The sequence below is a fragment of the Lycium barbarum genome, chromosome 4 (assembly GCF_019175385.1).
Source record: "Lycium barbarum isolate Lr01 chromosome 4, ASM1917538v2, whole genome shotgun sequence".
NCBI classification, from domain to species: Eukaryota; Viridiplantae; Streptophyta; class Magnoliopsida; order Solanales; family Solanaceae; genus Lycium; species Lycium barbarum.
The window spans coordinates 33,480,182-33,504,642 of NC_083340.1; positions in this window are offsets into that span (position 1 = coordinate 33,480,182).

The window sequence follows — 24,461 nt, forward strand, 5'->3', positions numbered from 1 at the left end:
TAAAAAAATAATTTCCTTCCTTACAAAAACTATTTATCCTCATATCTAAGAGGAAATATATCCATTGGTATGTGATAAATCGAACCTAAAATAAGCCCATATATAAGGGAACTACACTTAATTCTTTCAAAGAAACTGGATATGCAATAAAAGGATAGATTTTACGGGAATTTTACACTGAATAAACAGTTCATACAAATACCCACACATTGGAATTCGAAGGTCAACCGTATAGTATGGACCCTTAATACTAGGGTGCCTAACACCTTCCCTAGGGGATCACCAGAACTCTTACCTAGAACTTTAGATTCAGAAGGATTTTTCATGGTGTACGAATAAACCCTTCAAAACTGGTTTTCCTAATTTCCTAAAAATTAGGTGGCGACCCTTTTAAAACAAAGTCCTAAAGAGCACCAACGAGTTCGAAGTATCTTTTCTGAGCGCTAACACTGCCCGTGAAAATGCGAACCGTTACAACAAGTACAACATCAAGTCATCTCCAATCAACCGTGAGTGCAATGCAATGCAATAATGTATGAATGCAATGCAATGCCATGCAAATGTTGTGCACACATGTACTCTGGATGGAAATATCGACATCTCGGTAGCACAACCGAAGGTGACTCGTGAAGTCTAAATGCCTCCCGTCCTGGATCTTTGCCCAACAGACATACAGGACACCGAATCTTTGCCCATGGGGTGTTCTCACCTGCACCACTGGGGGACTCGCGGAGTCCATGCATTCACTCAATCCACGATTCAGGGACTAACATCGGATATCGAACTCTCATGTCACTCAAGTAAATCTGAGCCCAGCTCATCAAAGTTTTTCATCAAGTATCATCAATATCTTAACAGTATATCATGAAGAATGAGAGTGCATAAAATGCATGTATCATCATCAATAATCATGCTCAATATCACAAGTACCAACAATGGTTAAGCCAACAATATATCCGACTCACAAGTAACAACAGTGGGTACGCTAACATTATATTAGAATCACAAGTACCACCAGTGGATACGCCAACAACATCGTAATCAAGATGGTAAAACAGAATCTAATATCTATCAACAAATCATGGCATCAAGCCAACACAATTGAACAATCAAATCACAACACGACGGGGTGGCTAGCCCTAACACACAACAGGGCCCAACCTAAGGCAAAATCCAACCCAACTTCATACGCGAAGGTTCACATGCTGTCTCCGACAATATAATCTAAATATGTGCTTCGCTATACGAAGTCTCACCAAGGGTACGCCATAACCTACCTGGATCCGCAACACCAACAACTCACTTCTTTGCTTTGCCTTTCCGCTAAGCCTCAGAACCAAGGTAGTCTAAGCATAATCGAAATCTATATTAGAAATCATGAAGAATGATACTAATATTACTACTATTCAATTTAGGTCAAACCAAACCCTAGAATTTGGGGAAACGGGGCCCACAATGGCAAAACGGGGAATTCAGAAGCAAATAACCAAATTAAGCAATAGGTGATCATAACCGAACCACTAATTGCTAATTTAACTCAAGGATAGGCCCACTTTTTTATTTCAAGCAAAAACCCCGAAATTGGGTGTAAACCCTAACTCTTTGATTCAAGAATTCAACTCTAATAATGGAAGATATATGATTAACAAACTTATATTCATCAAAAACTAGCAAAAACCCCCCATCAATTTCATCATTAATAAGCCTAGAGAAAAAGTTCATCAAAACCCACGTCCATCTTCCATTACTAAGGGATTATTAAAGGAAAAGAGAAATCTATGATGATTAGGATCAATGGAATAGTAAAGGGATTAGCAAGATTTACCTCTAAGAGTTTTCTCCAAATATCTCCAAGAATAGTCCCCAAAGCTCTAATTTCGAAATGAAACTAAATGAGGGACTAAAGGCTTTTAACACTTCATTAATTTTACCCACTGCCCGTCACCCGCTTTGGAGACGCTGGGACTGCGCCAGAGGAGCCGCTCCAGCTGTACCGCTGCCGCGGTGCTAGTGCCGCCAAAGCGGGCACCAGACACCAGAAAACTTACCCAAGTTTCACAATTCGATCCAATTTTTTGACTAATTCCCGAGGCCATCTGCTCACATACCATACACACAGACACACATAAAAACACGCTATGATAGCGTCCGTGGCCTCGGAATTCCCAACGGAGGTCTCATTGACTGAGTCAACCCCCAATACCTTAATTCCAATTTCCCAACCCAAGTCCCAAAATGCATCTGAGTGCATTGGGAACCGAACCAGATACACACACAAATTCTAAACGACCATCTGGACCTCTCGAAATAGACGAATTTCCGAAAAAGGTCCGTTTACCCAAATTTCAACTTTGGGTCAACTACTTTTCACTTTAAGCCCGATTTCACCAAAAAGTTACCCGAATCTGATCTAAACACCTCGAGAAGCATGTCAACGGTCCCCTCGGGTCAAAATGAGCTAATCAATACTCGAGAAAGGGCAAAAATGCCGAAAAGACTATAACGACCAAACGGGTCGTTACACTAGGGTTCTAGACACCTTCATGATAAGTACTAAAAATGTTACTCATGTTATAGTATACCCATGCCAGATGTTACTCATGCTTATGTCCAACTTACCGTTTCAGATTCAGATTTCTTCATGTATCCATGTTATTAATTTGGGTTGCCCCATCCCCGAGCACCCCACTTAAAGATTTTACATTCAGTTTCAGTTACAGCTATTATTATTTCATGTGCCATGCTTTGTTATTTCATTTAGTTATTTTGCATACCAGTACAATTCAAGTGTACTGACATCCCCTTTATTGCCCGGGAGCCTACATTTCACGATGCAGATTTATAGGACGACGGATCAGCTCGTTAGGACTTTGCTTGTATCAGTTGTTGGTGAGCCCCATTCTATTTTGGGTGTTATCTTTATTTTACTTCCATGTTAGTTATGCAGTTAAGGTATGCCGCGGGCCTTGTCCCGCTAAAAAGTTTAGCAGTCAAACTCATGTCAGAGGTTTTATAGACTAGACTAGTCAGTTATATCATGTCAAATATTCAATTAGGTTAGCGTTGTTGGCTACACCCCTATATTTTATTTCCAATTCCATGATATAATATATTTTCAGACTTATGATTATTTAATCTCATGTTTTACTCTCACCACGCATGTTTATATTATATTCCGCATCAATACATTCTCCATGTTTATTCAGCAAGCTAAGTGATTTGCTCGGTCACATACAGTACGGCACCGAGTGTCGTGTTATGCCTAGGCCATGATTCGGGGGGTAACAAAGCTTGGTATCAGAGCACTAGGTTCGAGTGTCTTAGGGAGTGTATGAAATCGTGTCTAATAGAGTCCTACTTATGGGTGTGAAATTCACCACACTTATAATTGGGAGGCTATAGGCCATTTAAGAAAAATTACCATTCTTTCTACTCTAGATCGTGCCATTGAGCTATGCCGTAAGAAATTGTTCGAACTTTTGTCCTTTCTACCGAATACACCTCATTTCTTAAAGAAGAAAGAGATGTACAGCTAATCATTATTGACGTGTTCCTTTCAGATGCAGTTGTCAAGAATGGAGCAAACTGCACAGGAACGTGTGGGGAGAATGGACCGAACCCGTGGTGTATTTGAGGCTCTTGTATTGAGAGGATGTGTTGTTATTCCTAGTAAAGAGAATATGAATCCGACACCTAATAGAGTTTCTCTTGCAACATAAAGAAAGAAGAGGACCGCTTTTACCAGAATACTAAATTGCCCTACCTGTGGGAAGTGTCACTTAGGCAAATGCTACATGAGACTCGAACTATCACAAGAGAACCCAGTTCCCTAAGTTAGACTATGGGAAGAGTCATTCAGCTCCTTATCAGAGAGATGTCCATGAATTCTTTGTTTGTAAAAGATTGGGACATCTACAAAGGGAATGCCCCCAGTTTCATAACATTATGAGTTTAGGGTTTCAGCGGCATCCTCTTTACAACAAGTTAGACATGCAGGATAGTGTCGTATGAGTATGTATGTGTGTTATAAGTGTGGTCTCTAAGGCCACATACAGAGAGGTTGTCCTTCAGCCAGATATATCAGTACCAACAGTGGTGGTGGTGAAGTTCAGCCCACCGAACCAGTAGCAGTAGCATCACCAACACCTTTCCTAGCCCATGGACCTCAGGAACCAGTAGGTCGAGACACTGGTAGGAGTGAAGTGTCAGGATCAAGCGGGGGTCAGACCCGTTATTATGATATGACAAGTCGTTAGGAATCAGAGGCGTTGCCAAACGTTGTCATAGGTATGCCAACAGTTTTCCCTTCTTGATATGCATGAGCTGGTATTGCCCATTGATCTACTGTTTTTTAGTGGCTATCTAGCGATTGAAAGTCTAGAGTAGAGTACTTTAATATTTCCCTTTAAGGATTTTGACGTACTTCAGTGTGACTATGTATATGGCTAAAAGAATTTAGTGTTCAACTAGAAGATGCGATTTGATGATGTTGATTCTCTTGATATAGTCCTAACTTGTTTAAGTGTTTTTGGCAGCATTAAAGGGTGTGGTGTTAGTGAATTACCTAAAGAGGATTATATTGATGGATAATAGAGGAGGTGGGTAAAGGAAAGAAAAGATAAGTCTCGTGGCAATAATCTTAGAGGAGGAATCAGAAAAAAGATCAGATGGCTACTTATTGTTAAACTTAAAGGATCCTCAGGCTTAAAACGTCAGCTTTTGAACTAACGGGCAGATAGTACGACAAGGTACCAAGGTATATCATGTGTTCCTTATATCAATAAGTTTTGAGAAAGAAAAGTTCAAAGTGATGTTATGTTTCCAATTCTGGAGTAATTCACGTACTAGGTGGTACATATGCCTAGACGTACTCTATTCATACCTTATGTACCTTATCATGCCCATGTTAGCGCTTTAAATCCATGTTTATGGTACAAGAATGAAGACTCCATAACGATAATGATCTATGCAAAAAAAGTGTTATTTCATGTTTTGCACGTTAGGTTGTGCTCATATCTAAAGTTAAAACTGTATTCATGTCATACGTATCTATAGTGATTTTATACCCATGTCCATGTTCCATATTCTAAGTACCTATGGGGGTTCACGTCCAGAGTGACTTTATACTCATGTCTTAGGTGTTTGATGCACGAAGTATCCATGCCTATAATCCCTTCCTTCATGAGTCTTATTTTATAACGAGGGTGTCAACTGACAGTGATAAGAGTAAGATATGTTGAACCATGTCCCATTCTGTAAGTAGATCTAAGTTCCAAAGGTGATAGCTTATTCATGCCCTATGTCCCTGAGTACCTAAGAGTGACGCCTACAAATTGTACTCCATGCAAGTAACACTTATGCCTTATTCTTACTTCAGTACTCAAGAACTCATATCCAAGCACCAGGGTAAGTAGCTTCGAAGTACTCATGTAAATGCCATGTTGCTCATTTCCCTATGCCCCATGTTATGCTATTCATGTTTTATGCCATATTAATGACGTTTCCATGTACGTATGTTCTATTTTACGTCCTTCATGTTCAATGTACCCATGTCATGTTTATGCCCTAAAACAAAGTGTCTCATATGATTCGTACGAATGTTTCCTTTCCGCCCAATACTTTATAATCCGTTCATGATAATAAGCAAGGCAAGCCAAGATATTCATAACTATGTTTCTGAACAAACAAGGTAAGATTCGAAGTAAGGTATATTCCAATTTCAAAGGAGATCCTTTCAGGTACTTTTTGGTACTTATTTCAGAAATATTCCACTCATATTCGATGTATTCATGTCATGTCTATGCTAGAGCATTGTGCTAGGATCACATTCTTGTACTATGATTCATGTCCATCTCATTCGCATCGAGTTGTGCTTACATTCAAAGCCTAAGTCGTACTCCCATCTCATATGTCCATCATGGTGATATATAAACATCTATGATCAAGTCTCTAAGTGTTCAAATCACATCTCCGTTCAGCATACAGATCTATTGTTGTAAAATCCATGTTTTCAGCATTCAGATTTCATGTTATGATATCCACGTATTCACATATTCATGTTTCATGTCAGTTCAACACCCATGTATCCACGTCGGTAAGTATTCATATATTTATGTTCCACGTCATGGCCCCTACGTCCATGCAATCGTGTTCTCTCTATGATCGTGTTTCAGTACTCATGTAATTCGTGCCTATGAAATTTTTCTCAAGTCCCGTGTATCGTATTCATGTATTAATTCACTTCGATATCTATGTGTTCATGTCAGACCGAGATTCATGAAAGTTATTTTTCACTCATGCCAGTTCAGTGTTCACATTAGTCACGTTCATTGTTCAGTTACCCTGTCATGTCATGCGTATTATGATGCCCTTTAAGGCTTGTGCTGTGCTCTGGTTAGCTGGCAGGTGTTGAGTTGTTGGAACCAGATTTAGTTTATCTAGCTATGGGAAATTCAAGTCGATCCAAGAGCGTTTGATAATGGCTCAGAGTCGCCAAAATTCCTACTCAGATGTGCGGTGTAGAGACTAGGAGTTTAAAGTTGATGACTGAGTGTTCTTAAAGGTTTCACCTATTAAAGGTGTGAAGAGATTTGGCAAGAAAGGGAAACTCAGTCCCAGATATATCAGATCTTATAGAATCCTGCGAAGGGTTGGTCAAGTAGTTTATGAGCTTGAGTTGCCACAAATGTTGGCTACTGTGCACCTAGTGTTCCATGTAACCCTATTGAAAAAGTGTGTGGGAGACCCGCCGTTGGTCATTCCAGCTGATACTATAACAGTTAAGGATTATTTGACCTATGAAGAGATCCCTGTGGCTATTCTTGATCGTCAAGTTCGCAAGTTGAGAACTAAGGAAGTAGCCTCATAAAAGCTGTTATGAGGAAGTAAGAAAGTCAAAGAGGCTACATGCGAAGCTAAAAAAGACATGAAATCCAGATACCCGCATTTGTTCGAGGAGCAAACTGAAAGTGTTTAGGTAAATACCCTCCATATCCATGTCATGTCCCTTATGCATTCATGTCTCACATCCACGTTCATGTATTCACTATTCATGTCTCATGTTTCAACGTTCATGTTTTCACGAAACCATGTCATGCCAGTTCAGTCTCCATGTCATGCTTCCTTCTCGTTCATGTGCTCCGACCATGTCCAGTCTTAATCTTAACCATTACCCATCATTCGAGGACGAATGATCCCAAGGGAGAGATATTGTAACAACTCATACCTTTAAAGTAAGCTACGTTCATGATACAGACTTAGAAACCAAAATGGGAGATGTTAGAATTAAAAATTTGCTTCAACTCAGCTAAGTAGCATTTTACGTCAAAATGTACAGGCGTACTTCTTGGACGAACATTGTCCCTAGAAATTCCAAGTAACTGAAATTTGACATTCTAGGTACGGGTAAATTTTTATGGGCCATACTTCTAAGTACGGACCGTACTTTTCAGACGTATTTTTCTCGGACTGTACTTCAAAGTACGGGCCATACTTTTCAAGTCATACCTCACCAACGAAAAATCATAGTTTCTGGAATGTGGCACATGAGGTACGACCACAATGTACGGGATGTACTTTATTGTACGGGCTGTACCTCTAACTCGTACCTCTCCCCGCTTCAGCAAAAGTATAAATACGAGACTCGAGTACTTTTTTTTATGTTTCATTCTCTCCAAACCCTAGAATGAAGTGTCACGACCCATGATTCGTGAATCGTGATGGCACCTACACTGTTCTCCTAGGTATGCGAACCATTCCCAAATCATTTAATCATTTATAAGAATTATATGGAAATAGACAATAACTTAGCTTAAGAATTTGAATCATATAGATAATAAATGTGAAAGTAATAACAACCCCAAAATCTGCTCTAGACTAGTACAAGAGTCACTATTTCAAGATACAAGTCTGATATGAAGTAAAAATCTCAAGTATAACAATATAGTCTCAAGAATACAAAATAGATAGTTATATACAAAGGAAGAGTCTCACGGTTTCGGATCTAGCCAAAGCTCACCCTGGAATCTCTGGCAAGTAGACTCGGATCACTCTCGACCACAGGAGCTGGAACTAGCAACAAACTCTACACTCAAAAGAAGAGTACCACAAGAGTAGCATCAGTATAAACAACACGTACAGAGTAAGCATCATACGCCGACTAAGATTAATTCACGGATATAACCACAAAATCAACAAAACAAGAAGGTAAGCATATAATACTCAAAACAAGTGACAGAATATCTCATAACCAAATCACCACCTAAGATGATGCTTCTAAACAACAAGTCTGTCTTATCACAATAATCTCAATCATCAATAATCACAACCCAAGTTCTGACCTGGGCAAAGTCACTATCCAGTGATCTAACCTAGTCCATAATCCTATACATGCTACCATAATAATACGAACCGACTGTTGACACCCAATTTTCGCCCTCCAAAATTTCAAATTAACTAGTCGAGCTTCTTGAATTTCAAACAGAGTAAAAGAATTATTCACAATATTAAAAATACTTTCTAAAACAGCTTCTGGTGATTTTTTACCATTTCATTGGAAAAATATCCTAATATATGTTACGTATATCTTAAATATTAATTATGTCTATTTTTATTGAGCTGGAAATTAATTTATGACAAAAACAAGTGTTTAATTTAGTACGTATTTTTAATTGTCAACTTAAACTCATTTATAACTTAATTACCATGATTAATCAATTTTGCAAATAGTTATTTTACTTTGTTAAGTCAAGAAGCTTAATTATTTAATTGAATAATTAATTCATCTCAGTCTCTTAATTATTTGGCAATTTTATTAACCTCTGAAGTACAAGAAGGGCTATGTTTTAAAGCTCAATTTTGGCCACAAATCAACCCCCTCAACAGATCACATTTTTCAGCCCAAGTATTTAATCCGGCCCATCACAATTAAATCCCCCAACAAAAAAAACCTTCCACAGTTTCATTTTCATCTTCAGCAAACAAAAAAAATTACAAGAACCAAACAAATCCTAACGTTCCAAATCAACCCCCAACGTAAACCCAGTTGGCAATATGCCAAATTCACGATTAGATTTCAAACGCTTTAAGCTTTTTCAACCTTTGATTCACCATTTTTAAGCAAGATTTTTAATGCAATTTGTATCTTTCTCTACAAATAGATGGTAACATCTTGCTTTTCCTTCTTTTTTCAATTTCCTTTTTTGAATTTGGTCTTCCTTTCCTGAAAGATTCGGATTTAAAACCCTCTTTAACAAAATCAAATGATTTCAAAATTTTGCATTGTCCCACATCGGTGTCAAACACCCAAACCTATGTTTTTGGGGCTCTATAAATAGAACCCCATTTCCCATTTCTCAGATAGGGTCAATACACCTCCAACAAAGTTTTTTTTACACCCCAAGTTTTGAACTTTTCAATTGCTTGGCTTTAAATAAGAAGATTTCTCTTGTGAGCTGAGTTCTTCAATCATCGGAACGAGTTAAATAATTTTTTGAGTTTGAGTTAGTCGTCGCGTTGGTTCGAAGGAGATTCACAACTCTCGTCGCCCCTTTCGCTGCCCGTCAAAAAGGTTTGTTGTACTTGCTGAGTGTGCTACCATGACTTGTCGATTGCTACATTGATTAAAAATGGTTGCTGCATTTCTGGATAAGCTGCTGCTTTCAAGGTTGTTGTATTTTATGAGCTGCTGTGTCATTTGATTGAGTTGTTGTCACACTCTAAATTGCTGCACTCTTTGAGCAAATTTGTGGCTCCCGGTTTGTGAAAATAACTGTTGCATTTTGGTTAAATCACTTGAGGAAATCAGTCGCTGTCTTTGGCAAACTAGCTGTGCATTTTTGAAGTCCAAAAATGTTGTTGAATGTTGCTTTCCAAGCTACTGCATATTGAATGAAATCTCTGTCACATTTTTGCCGAAACTGTGACTGCACTCGAGGAACAGATGCTACACTTGATGGAAAATATCTGTCGCTAAACAGTGACAGCCGTCTTGAAACAGCAGCCACACAGTGAGCAAAAGTGGTATTTTCAAAATGAGCAGATTGCTAACTTGATAAAAACCCTATTGATTGGAACACGACACTATACTTGAGCCGATGACAAAATTTAATTTGAGGACATTCCTTGTCCGAAAAGGTTACCCCTCGGTTTAGGCAATGATGATCTCATAGTATAGTAATAAAGTAGGATCCAACATGCGTTTGGCAAGGCGACTAGAACGATTGACTAGTCACTAGTTCGCTGCCATGACATGTTCCGGAGTCGTTTTCCCTAGATTAAAAAGAAACATGAGTCTGAGCCTCCATAATCAAAGTTCTCAAAGTTTGATACGAGTCCGAGGGATATTATTATTTATTTTCATAAACGTCACCCTATGGGGTGGCGTATCATTTTGACTAACTACTTTTCATTCTATTTGTGCAAGGTACAAATAAAGTGAAGTATGTGGCGCGAAACTTAAAGAGGAATAAAGAATCGGATGCTTAAAGCCTTGGAGAGTTAGAGCATCGCATGAAGAACTATAAGAGCATGGAAGACCTATTTCCTTCAGACGAGCGGACAAATGGAATAGGACTGCCGAATGATTTGGGCCTAAGGCCGAAAAAGCTAAACTTTGTTTCCCTTACTATTAGTATAAGTTTTACATTATTTTCTGTGTGAATATGTAAAAATGCATTTGTATGGATATTGAAACCCTTATAATTTAGAACTTAGGATTTAGTTGCGGGTAGGGACCCGAACATGTTTCAAATTAGATCCGAAAGACAAGTGAGTTGTATTCCATTTGTTAAAAGTAAATAAAAGTGAAAAAATGTTTTCTTATACGAAAAATGGACTATCTTTGAATATATCTTTAAAATATGTTTCATAATTGAAAATTTTGAGAAAGAAAAAAAAATGAATTTAAATGAATGGAATATTCTTCGAAACCCGAGGTTGGGTAAATAGTTCTGAGGATACGGTTGACCAAAGAGATAAAATGTGGATAATGCATGAATTAATAAAAGACTATACATATACGTATATACATATATATATATATATATATATATACATATATATATATATATATATATATATATATATATATATATATATATATATATATATATTCTTATATACAAACACATGGCATTAGTTTTAGATGGGATATACTAGGTCTAACTATCCTTATAAGTAAAAGGACAATATTATTTTTACCCGGATATTTTAAATCCGAACTTAAACTACCCTTATTTAAAAGGAAATTCTTTAATTCTTTCAAAAGCCAATATGATATGTCACGACAGTATTTTCATATGGGAAATTAAACGAAACATAAGCAGTTCATACAAATTCACACATTGAAACTTGAAGGTCAACCGTATACTACGGATCCTTAATACTAGGGTGCCTAACACCTTCCCTAACGGATCACCAGAACTATTACCTAGAACTTTGGTTACAAAGAATTTTTCACGGCGTTTAAATAAATTCTTTGAACCCGGCTTTCCTAATTTCCTAAAAATTTAGGTGGCGACTCTTTTTCAAAACAAGTTCGAAAGTGCACCAACAAGTTCTTAGTAGCTTACCGAGCGCTAACCCCTCCCGCGAAATGCGAACCTTAACAGATGACAACTCTGCTGGGGATTTTAGGTTATCACCATAGGGGTTTCAATATAATGTGATTATTTGTATACACTGATTATGTGTTTACTTTTATCTATATATAAACTGTCATTACATGCACATCAGCCTTAAATAAGGGCCTGAATAAGAAGTTGTTTTGTGCGCATATGGGTTCTTTTTCTTGGACTACTTAACAGAGCCTAAATGTCAAATGATAAATTCCTTAGGATAAGAGGGTAGACTATTAAGTGAATCCTTAAACAACAGAATAGTATGGTTTAAAGGTAATATTAAACTCATCCTAGTTCTAGAGGTTTCTAGTGCTTTTGGTTGTGGGATGGGATAAAGGGTTGAGAGTGATTCAGGGGAGCAAAAGGAAGGTCAAGGCATAAACTGGGGTGGTGACCAGTTTGGCCTTTGCCCCTTTTTTACTAAAGAAGAGGGTCTAGGAAAGGGTTTGGGGGTGATGACTCACCTTGTACTGCTTCTTCTTTAGGGCTTTGAAGTCATTTTCCCCTGAATTTTATTCCTATGACCATGGAACCCACAGAAGCCCTTTAGTTAACTAGGAAGAGGTTAATAAGACCTTGGAGGGATTTTGCTAAAACTGTGACACTAAAATCAACTTAGATTAATCAAATAAGATCATTTTAGGCTCTGTTGGCTAAAGAGGATTCAGAATAGTCTACTTGAAGACTCTAAGTTAATTTGGTTCTAAAAATCAAGCTATCTCACCTTTAAGGATAATAGGATTGATTTAGTGACACGATGAGATGGTCATGACTGCAGATATGCAAGTTGTGAACCATTTGGCAAAGGGAAGTCTTTTTAAAGACACCTTGGAGAGGAGATTGGGAATGAACCAAGTCTAACTTGGTTCATAATATCATTCTCCCAAATAAAAGGTTGTCACGACATGCCTTATAAATCTATGGGGTAATACTTGTCATATGTACACATTTGACCTTCATTTCCTATCATTGAATCAAGGATTGATTAAAGTGAATTCGATTTTACATAAAATAGCTGCTTTAGCTTGAAAATGGACCTGTTATTCTAGTTTTACCGAGTTCACTTAGTGCTCATACTTTCTGGAACTTGGGAAAGGGAACAGGGTGAAGCAAAAATCTTAAATGAGTTTCTTCTTAGTCTCAACAAGTCTTGAGTAGGTTCAAGGACCTTATTGTTTATGTCCAATCTTGTAGACAACTTTAGTTCAGTAATTTTTTTCCTTGCACTATCCAGCTTTCAAATGAAATACTTGTGTTGATTATGAATGTTTGTATTCCATTTGATATTTGTTTGGATTGTATGAAACTGAGTATCCTTCTGTTGTTGGTTTGATAAATGATTAATGATTGCCTTGCTAAGATTAAGTCCAGATTTTCCTTAGAATTAGTTTGAGAACCACATTGCCTAAAAGGAAATTAATTAGGTGGTTAATAGAGCTAAAGACTTAAGGGAATCTTGGAAAGACTTGGAGTTGCTTGCGACCTAGTTTAGTACAGTCAACTTAAGTTGATGACTGATAATCCTAATTGAAACATAAGAACTAAGGTGGCACTTGGAGAGATTAAGAGTTGCTTGCAACCAAGTCCGGTACGGTGTCACCAATAGACAAGAGAGGGTTATTTTAAAGATTAAGCTTGGAAAGGTCAGAGTTATTTCAACCCAGCCCAGCACCACTTATCATAATAATAAAAGGAATTAGAATTTAGATGGCTGAAAAAAGGCATTAGTGAAAACTGCTTAAGTTAAAAAGAGGTGTATACATGGCATGTATACATAAGTCTTAATAAGAGGTGATCTTGTTAGATGTATACAAGGTATGTATACTTGATATACGTGTTAAAGTGTATATCGAGTGGTATACCATGTGTATAAAGAAGTACATCAGATAATATATGAGTATCTATCAAGTCAAAATGGGATAGAAATCACCATAGACTTTAATACCTAGTGTTTAAATGGCTTGAGGTTCGAACCTAAGTGTTCTGGCCCTTCAGAATAAATATAAGAAGGCTTGTTTCAGCCTTAAGCTAATATAAGAGATAAGTTCGGACCTTGGTAGGAATTATTAAGGTATTTGTGGGATTGGGCTTGCCCAGCCCAATTATTGGGTTTTTTTGGCGCTATCTTAATCTGGTATCACTATATATGCATATATTTGGATGATACACATGTATGCTTAACGACATACGACTAGTCAATCGCCCTGATAGTTTCGTTACCAGTCAGATGGTCAAAATCCTCTCCATTCAGTTAGCTCGTTAGGTCGTCTTCGAAAATCTTCCATTTCGATCGAATCCTGGACTATTCTGCCTCAAGCAAAATGAGTGCTTTGTTCATTAAAACCGATGGACTAATACAATTTCTTTTGAGATTCTCTGATTGACTTGTGGGGACCGTCGAAAGTGTTTCTTTTAAAAAAACTAAAATCACGATCCCTTTTACCCCACCCATGCACTACGCTACAAATGCCAAAACATTCAAAAATCTCCATTCATCATTTATTCATACTCTACCGGTCTCCACCCACCCTCCCGTGGAGAATTAGTTTCAGTTGTGAACTACGCAGACCTGATTCTTGTTCCAGCAAGATACATAGGAAATTCTACATACGGGTACGGTCTTCCACTGTTTCAAACTACGGACCCTCAGAACGGATCTGGGGTTTGTCTTTGAATCAGTCAAACTCCTCAAATTTTCATTCACGAACATTTTGAATCAAGTACCCTAAGGACTGGAAACTAGGGCAACTTGTTCAAAATGTTCGACAACTTTGTTCAAACTCTGAAAAAACCCAACCAAACAAACAATCCTTTCACGGAAATAAAAAAAATGGGGACACGCCTTGTGTGACGTCCCTAATCAGTTGTTTAGCCCCGATTCACCCAACACGCATCCCAGAGTTCATATTTTTTATACTGCCAATCTATCATGACACTTTTAATAGGATCAACACGAGTCAATCATTATCCCACTAAGGAAATTGTCTGCGAGCCCAAGGACAAGAAAGCTACAAGGCGACTATCCTCAAGTCAGCAAGGACAAGAAATCTACAAGGCGACGAGCCTCAAGTCAACAAGGACAAGAAAGCTACTAGGAAACGAGCCTCAAGTCAGCAAGGACAAGAAAGCTACAGGGCAACGAGCCTCAAGTTAGCAAGGACGAGAAATTTATAGGGAAACAAGCCTCAAGTCAGCAAGGACAAAAAAGTTACAAGGCGACGAGCCTCAAGTCGGCAAGGACAAGAAAGCTACAGGGTGACGAGCCTCAAGTCAACGTCAATATGCTAAAGAGGGATACGTAACTCCCCAACAAGTTGAAACCATGTCGACCCCAGCCATGGCAGAAGACGCATAGGATGCTCTCCTTTCGAGGTCGTCCTTTCACGAGATCACTACTTAAGAGCACAAGTGTCTAGTGCAAACATAATTTAGCACTACGACGATTTCCATCCCCTTTCTTATAGAGATGAAGGTAACAACGTTCTCAAAGCAATGTGGAAACAATGTCCATGTAAAGTCTTATTTATGGATGTGTCGCCGGCCACATTTATAACTAAGATGATTGCAAGCCTTTTTTCCCTATGCATGAATGACGGACACCATTTACCTCTACTATTTGGCTTAAGTCTTTGGGGTACATATGGGCAACTCAAATCCGCCCGAACCCATCACAACTCATGGCTTTCCGAAGTCATTCTGGTTCACAAACGCTATCCCAGTCTCACTCATAATTCGACACTGGGGCAAAACAGATTCATTTTTTGACCTCGCTACTTGAACTACGCAGTGACCTAAATTCTCGAGGTGGGATAGATAGGCAGTCCGCCTAGGACTCGGTCACATTGTAGGAAGAAAAAAAACACCATTTCTCCGTTCGAACTACGTTCGACCTGATTCCTGACACAACAGGATACGTAAGCACTCCTTGAGCTCGGTCGTACCAATTGAAAAATCTAAGAAAACCCTAAGAAACCTCAGGGATGCAGAATTTTGAGGATGACCTCAGAATCCAGTACGAGAAGCTACACAAGATTCAGCCAATACCGACTCCGAACTGGGGTAGAATTTTGAGGAGACCTCAAAAATTCCCTCCAAGAAAATCAACAGGAGAAGACGATCAACGCAGATCACACACTGGGGGAGAATTTTTTAGAAGACCTGAAAAATTCCATTCAAGACAATCAACAGGAGAAGATGATCGACGTAGATCGGACACTAGTTGAATTTTTTAGGAGACCTCAAAAATTTCTATCAAGAAATCAACAGGAGAAGACGGCCGTCGCAAATCGCACACTGGGCTTAATTTTTTAGAAAGGATCTCAAAAATTTCAATTCAAGGTTCGACACAAGAGATCTCCATGCAACTTAGACCGGGGCAACTTGCTACCCAATCAAATCTCTCAGATGTCTAAAGCACTTCTAGCAAACATCTTTTTTTTTTTCATAAAATCAAAACAAAGTAGGGACACACCTTATGTGACATCCCGAAATCCGCTATATTAGCCTTCAATATCAAAACCACTCTTCAACACGTGATAAGCTACGAAATAACTATGCCAAATCAACATGACGTTGTTAAAAGCGCCCATCAAGATGAAGGAACGCCGCCAAGCATCAAGTCTCTCGATGAAACTAAAGAGACGATCAGTATGCTAGATGAAATGGAAATCAAGTATTCGACGATGACCAGAGATATCAAACAAAGCCTATCTGACGGCACAAACCGAGTCTACGCCAAGTCATTTATGACTTTCCTTGACCATAAGCTGGGACAACTCAATCCACATCAACAAGTATCAGAGGAATCATAAACCATGTCAAACACATGGTTCTCGGTATCATAATTTATGATTTACCAGGAAATGGGACTTTATTACTTGTTTGCCCGCAATTGGGATACTTACGCAACGCCTAATCACCAAAGTAAAATGCTACCCGGTAAAACAAAAAGCTAGTCACTAAGGTGAGATGCTAACCGACAAAATGGGACGCTAATCACCAAGGTAAAACACTAACCAAAAAATGGGGCGTTAGTCATCGAAGTGAGACGCTACCCAATGAAAATGAAACAATCATTTAAATTATTAATCTGCTCTTTTAAATTGGATTATCCGCCTTTAAGACTTTGCAACTAATACATTGCATCCTGATATGTATATTTTAGATTGTGCAGTAGCTTCAAACTGCCACAAAGGCGGCACAATCTAGCCAAAGGGGCACATATTTGTTTGTCCACCTTAGAAAGGGACATATCTGCTCGTTCACCTTATAAATGAACATATATGTGCTCGTCCAACTTAGAAAGGGGCATACTTGCTCGTCCATCTTAGAAAGGGGCGTCTCTTTGTTTGTCCACCTTAGAAAGGGACATGTATGCTTGTCCACCTTAGAAAGGGACATATATGTGCTGATCCACCTTAGAAAGGAACACAGTTGGTTGTCCACCTTAGAAAGGGACATACTTGCTCGTCCACCGTAGAAAGGGATGAATACGTGCTCATCCACCTTAGGAAGGCACTTATATTTGTCTGTCCACCTTAGAAAGGCCAGGAATGCTTTCCTACTTCTACAACGAACGAACGATGCTCTGTTGTTTTACAAAGCCCTTTTAAGACTATTTTTTGCTAAAGTCGCTAGCAAAAGCGACGACGTAGCTACTAACCATTTTTCTCAAGTACAGGTTCGTACGAATACAACTCACAAAACTGGAGAGAGGTATCTGGGTGATTGTCCTAAAACTTGAAGGCATCGGGGTGATAATCCTTCTCAATTGCCAAATGGGAATATATAATGGACAAAACGCCACAACGGCGGCACAATTTGGCCAGAAAAGCCATATTAAAAAGGACGAAGCGCCACAAGGGCGGCATAATCAAGCCAAAGAGGGCTATAGAAGAAAAATATGGCACATCTAACCACGAGGATCACATAAATGGAACAAGATGACATCCGACCACAAGGGTCACAAGGTGAATGGAAAGAACGCATCTGGCCACGAGGGTCATAGATTGGACAAAAAAGACATATTTGACCACAAGGGTCACATAAATGGAACGAGATGACACCCAACCACAAGGTTCATAAGATGAATAAAAAGAACAAATCTGGCCACGAGGGTCATAGATTGGATAAAAAAGACATATTTGACCACAAGGATCACACAATGAATGAACGATAAAGACATATTCGACCAAGAGGGCCACAAGGAGAGAATGACAAAGATATATCAAACCAAGAGGGTCACAATAATTGAGCATAAAGACAAATCCGACCACGAGGGTCACACCAAGGACAAAAGGGCATATCCGACCACAAGGGTCACAACCAATACTACGGATGAAAGAAAGATCACCTGGCCGCAATGGTCATATCTGTCATATGCATGCCCCGAAGGCCATTCATACAAACATTTCCGCGAGGGTCATTCATACAAACATTGCCGCGAAGGCCATTCATACAAACATTGCCAGAATGGCCATTCATCAAAAACAAAGAACACCGCCACAAGGGCCATTTCATTCAAACAAAAATACTACCACAAAGGTCATTCATACAAACTACCACAAAGGTCATCCATTCATACAAACATTGCCGCGAGGGCCATTCATACAAACATTGCCACAAGGGCTATTCATTCAAACAGCAACATGACCACAAGGGCCATTCATTCAAACAAAAACATTGCCACAAGGGCTATTTCATTCAAACAAAATACTGCCACAAGGGCCATTCATCCAAAACAAAGAACACTGGAAAAAGGGTTATTTCATCCAAACAGACAAAAATACCGCCACAAGGGCCATTTCATCCAAACAAAGGCCATCCACATAAACAAGCAACAACCATAAAAGTTGTTCATCAAAGAATCGTGCTCACACCACAAGGGATATTTGAAACGCTGTCAACACATGGAAACAGGTACAAAGCCACCAGCAAGATCAGGTCGACTGAAACAGATCCAAACTCATCGGAGCAACATGAAATTTTTTTCTCGGGAGCGAACCGGGGCACATTACAAAAGAGAGGGGCTGACTCTTCAAGCGAGATTTGATGGACACCTTTCACCAACATCAAACTACACCCCAGTAGAAGGCATGTAGGTAACCGTATCAAAACCACTCTACCAAAAGCACAAGACTCGTTACCTTTGAATTTCGTATTCAGTGTAATCTCCAAACCTACACTGGGGCATCACCGATTTTCTTTGCAAATATAGATGACAACATACTTAAGGTACATGAAATTATGTTCGTGCAAAGACTTAACTATGAGAGTGAAGCATGCCACATCTATACCTAAGAAGTCGCAAGCCTCTATTCTGTACTCGAAAAGTTTTAAAGTCATCTATCTCGAACCAAAGACGACTTCCGCATAAGGAATGCCTTTTTCTACCGATCGAGTCGAACGACATACGGCCCGATTCTCAAGGACAGGGATATGTAGGAAAACTCTATAACAGAGCTTGGTCGTAATCCAAACTTCCCCCAATCAAGTCCCAAGTTCGAGTCTGATAAATTTGACACTGGGTAACTTTGAAAGTTTTCAAAAATTTGAGTCGAATTACAAGTGGCTTGAATTCTCATTCAGCCTGAGATATTTAGGAAATCCAGAGACCAGGATCCAGCCATAATTTTCAAAATCTAATATAGTTTTCACTTAAAAAATGAGTTGAGTTAGTTGGACAAAAATCGGGTTTGTCAAATTTCGTTGCCCAAGGATGGGTTCGCTATCCCCAAATAGTGAAGTGGCAGTTGTTGACACCCAATTTTAAATTAACTAGTCGAGCTTCTTTAATTTCAAACCGAGTAAAAAATAATTTCTAAAATAACTTCTAGTGATATTTCTCCATTTCATTGGCAAAATATCCTAATGTATGTTACGTCTATCATAAATATTAATTATGTCTATTTTTATTGAGTTGAAAATTAATTTATGACAAAAACAAGTGTTTAATTTAGTACATATTTTTAATTGTCAACTAAAACTCATTTATAACTTAATTACCCTGATTAATCAATTTTGCAAATAGTTATTTTACTTTGTTAAGTCAAGAAGCTTAATTAGTCAACTAAATAATTAATTCATCTCAGTCTCTTATTTATTTGGCTATTTTATTAACCTTTGAAGTATAAGAAGGGCTATGTTTTAAAGCTCAATTTTGGCCACAAATCAACCCCCTCAACAGATCACATTTTCTAGCCCAAGTATTCAACCCGGCCCAGCTCTATTAAATCCCAAAAAAAAAAAGCCTTCCACATTTTCATTTTTCATCTTCAGCAAAAACAAACACAAGAACCAAACAAACCCTAACGTTTCAAATCAACCCCCAACGTAAACCCAGCGGGCAATATGCCAAATTAGGATTAGATTTCAAATGCTTTAAGCCTGTGCAGCCTTTGATTCACCATTTTAGCAAGATTTTTAAGGCAATTTGTCTCTTTCTCTGCAAACAAACTGTAACATCTTGCTTTTCCTTCTTTTTTCAATTTCATTTTTGGAATCTGGTCTTCCTTTCCAGAAAGATTCGGATTTAAAATCCTCTTTAATAAAATCAAACGATTTCAAAATTTTGCATTGTCCCACATTGGAGTCAAACCCAAACCTAGGTTTTTGAGGATCTATAAATAGAACCCCATTTCCCATTTATTGGATAAGGTCAATACACCTCCAACAAAGGTTTTTTTACACCCCAAGTTCTGAACTTTTCAATTTCTTGGCTTTAAATAAGAAGATTTCTCTTGTGAGCTGAGTTCTTCAATCATCGGAACGAGTTAAATAATTTTTTGAGTACGAGTTAGTTGTCGTGTTGGTTCAAAGGTGATTCGTAACTCTCGTCGCCCCCGTCGCTGCTCGACAAAAAGGTTTGTTGTACTTGCTGAGTGTGCTACCATGACTTGTCGATTGCTACATTGATTAAAAATGGTGGCTGCATTTCTGGACAAGCTGCTGCTTTCTAGGCTGCTGTATTTTATGAGCTGCTGTGTTATTTGGTTGAGTTGTTGTCACACTCTAAATTGCTGCACTCTTTGAGCAAAATTTTGCTCCTAGTTTATGAAAACAACTGTTGCATTTTGGTTAAACCACTTGAGGAAATCAGCCGCTATCTTTGGCAAACTAGTTGTGCATTTTTGAAGTCTAAAAATGTTGTTGAATGTTGCTTTCCAAGCTGCCACATATTGAAACAAATCACTATTGATTTTTTGCCAAAACAGTGACTGCACTCGAGGAATAGATGCTACACTTGATGGAAACTATCAGTCGCTAAACAGTGACAGCCATATCGAAACAGCAGCCGCACAGTGAGCAAAACTGGCCTTTTTGAAATGAGCAGATTGCTATTCTTGATAAAAAAAATTTAAAAAAACCCAACCGATTTGAACACGATACTATACTTAGGCCAATGAGAAAATTTAATTGGAGGTCATGCCTTGTCCGGAAAAGTTACCCCTCGGTTTAGGCGATGATCTCATAATATAGTAATAAAGTAGTATCCAACAAGTGTTTGGCAAGGCGACTAGAACGATTGACGAGTCACTAGTTCGCAGCCACGATATGTTCCGGAGTCCTTTTCCCTAGATTAAAAAGTAACATGAGTCTGAGCCTCCGTAATCAAAGCTCTCAAAGTTGAATACGAGTCCGAGGGATATTATTATTTATGTTCATAAATGTCACCCTATGGGGTTGCGTATCATTTTGACTAACTACTTTTCTTTCTATTTGTCCGAGGTAAAAATAAAGTGAAGTATCAATGAAATCAAATGCTAATAAAAATGCAGGTCACAATGCCATAAGCCATACCAGAACTTAGACAAATCCGCTCAACTATGGAATGAATCATACAAACCACCTCAGTCAACATAAAGAGTTTATGTAACCTCTTTCTTCCAAGTATCGTAAGCACACTTCATAACTAAGTCTTGTGTCAACAAAGTGTTCCATTTCCTTTCATGTATGAATGCAGCAAGGAGGAATCAGTGCAATGAGTGTAAAGGAATATGCTATGAAGATCACAACAACCATAAGTTGTATCAAATCATGCATAACTTCGTTACCATCAGCAATTCATAATCAAGATCTCATTCGTGCCCTATCACAAGTACACATCCAATTCAAGCCTAATCTCATTATCTGATCACAATATAAATCTCAACGTATTTCCAATTCAACGGTCAATATGGAACATGATCAGCCAATAATATCAAGGTAATGAATACAAGGCAACATGCCACAAGTCATAACACGACTCAGATAAATCACTTAACAACAACAAGGATATATAACCATCTACATCAACCAGAAGAGTATATATTGACTCCTTCTGCCTCATATCACTGCAAATACACCTCCGCTTTCAGTACATATAGTAATAGCAACAAGCCCACATAATCAGAAATCATACCAACCTAGATAATAATCCAACCAAACATCGTGTCTGAAGACCTAATTGTGCTTTCTCCAGTCAATTCTATACAATAGATATATTTCGCTAACCAAAGTCTAACTCAAGTAAGTCGTAACCTACCTCGAATGCAGAACAGGAGCCACGAACTACTCTACACATTTTCAAAACGCCTTAGGACGATGGTAGTCCAATAAATAATGATAGACCATACTGCTAAGTAAGCCACAGACTATCTAATCAAACAAAACAACATTTGGGGAAGAAGACCCAATTACTTCTACCCTTTTCAGTTGGGTGAACCATCACTTAATGGTAAATTTATCATATTCTAAATCCCAACAATCATAATCTTCCAATTTAAAGGTTTCTAATCACTTTTGACAGTTCAAATCAGATTTTAGGCAAAACCCCCAATATGGGTGAAACCCTAAGCCTCAATATATAATTTTCACAATGATTACGAAATTCCCATCCTAGAAGGTGATAACCTACACTTCTAGATGATATAAACAGTAATAAAAATCATATTCCATTATTTCAAATAAGGGTTTCATGAATTTAGGGTTCTAGAGTTTTCACCCACCATTAATGGACCTTAAAACTAAACATAGAAACTTAAAGAATGAAGGTAAAGGAACAAGTAATGGTTAATACTTATCCTCAAGGAGAATTCACCAAAGCTATGAATATTCGCCTATTTCTCTCTTGGAAACTGTTTTTGGAGTTGTAGAACCAATGACTCAAAATTGTCAATATAAAAGTGGGTTTCTATCTCCCGTCGACCGCTGTAGCGGTCACTATGTTCGCTCCAGCGGTCTCGCTGTAGCGGTCTGACCCACTGCTACAGTGGACCTCATTAACTCCCAGTCCTAGCGGTGGCGACTGGTGCCCCGCTGTGACGGACTCGCTGTAGCGGATCCCGTCCGCTGCAACGGTCGCGTCAGAACCAGAAACTATGGTTTTTCACCAAGTTTCCACCCAAAATCCTGACATCAATCCGAGGCCCTACACATACAAACTAGACATGCACACATAAGTAAAAAATCTCTAAGGACTCACCCGTGGCCTCAGAAACCCCAATGGAGTTCTATTCACTAAGTCAACCCCCAACGGAAATAAAACAAGCTTTCAAATAAGTGCACAAAATACTATCACAAGCCTTTCCTTTGAAATTCTAAATATTTAAGTTCTCACTAGACTCACTCCTAGTCTCGAAAATGAACTGCCAGGGGTAAAATGGTCAAAATGCTTCTAATAACCTAATGGGTCGTTACATCAGATACCAATTAAATAATCGTTCTCCTCAAATGAAGAAGGGGAGTACGAAGGCTGACGGTAATACAAGAACTTATGTCATAACCACCCGGAAGCCTTTACGGCAATAAGTAGGCCAAAATACTGCCCTATCACCTCATCACTCAAGCTTCTTTAATTTAGCTCAGCGATCCAATTTTCTCGAATTTCTTTCACAACCGATCCCCGAATATAAGGATTGTTTCTGCTAGAATTCTCTGATTCTATAAACCATACCTCTAATTCTGATACACTTCTTTCACACTTATAAAGTCGTTCATCGCACCACGATTTCCTAGAACACATAAGTACACACCACAAGCTTGAAACCATGACTTACTCTTGCCAGAAAAGAATCCTTGCCCCATCTGAGAACTCTATCTGATTCTGTCAAAACTAATCTTACTCCTAGCTGACTTGGGTAGTCCTAAGTCTTCTTAAAGCTTCAAATCACACTACAAGAAACGTGCCACTGAATACCTCACCAAACCAAACCTGTAAAGAACCATCTAATCACTCTAAAGACCTCTCACAACCATAGTACCTTCTCAATCATTACTAAGCCCCGCCATAAATCATTAAAACTGTCCGAATAACTAACCCCTGGAAGTAAATGCACATCTTCCCCAATACCACCAATAGTCACTCGAATCAACCCAACCTTTCCGAAACCAATCACAGTTCTACCACCCATCTGGGGCGACTAATTCTAGTCCTTTAATATTCTGAAAGTGCCCACTCGAGCTATCCAATTAGTAATACCCACAACATAAAACACTACGACGAATACGGTCTCATCCCCAATGTAACTCTAGTCTTCACGTTATTGGGATTTTCTTTCCTTTAAATCACACTAACTCCTCCATGGAAGAGTGCTACGAAATTACCTAATTGGGTACCACACAACCACTTCCCATAATCCTTAACATGCCAGTTACTCAAAATTTGCTTCTCACTAGTCGTTGATCACGAAAACTCACGAAATTATGTCATATCACTTAGTCCTTTTTCTTGACTCCTTTCCTTCAGCGTACTCAACAACCATATCCCACCTCAAATATGCAAGAAAGCGACACCACAATCCATACTGACCCATGTAATTCTGAAGATGCGCGTCATCCTTACCGATTCTCGATCAACTATACCTT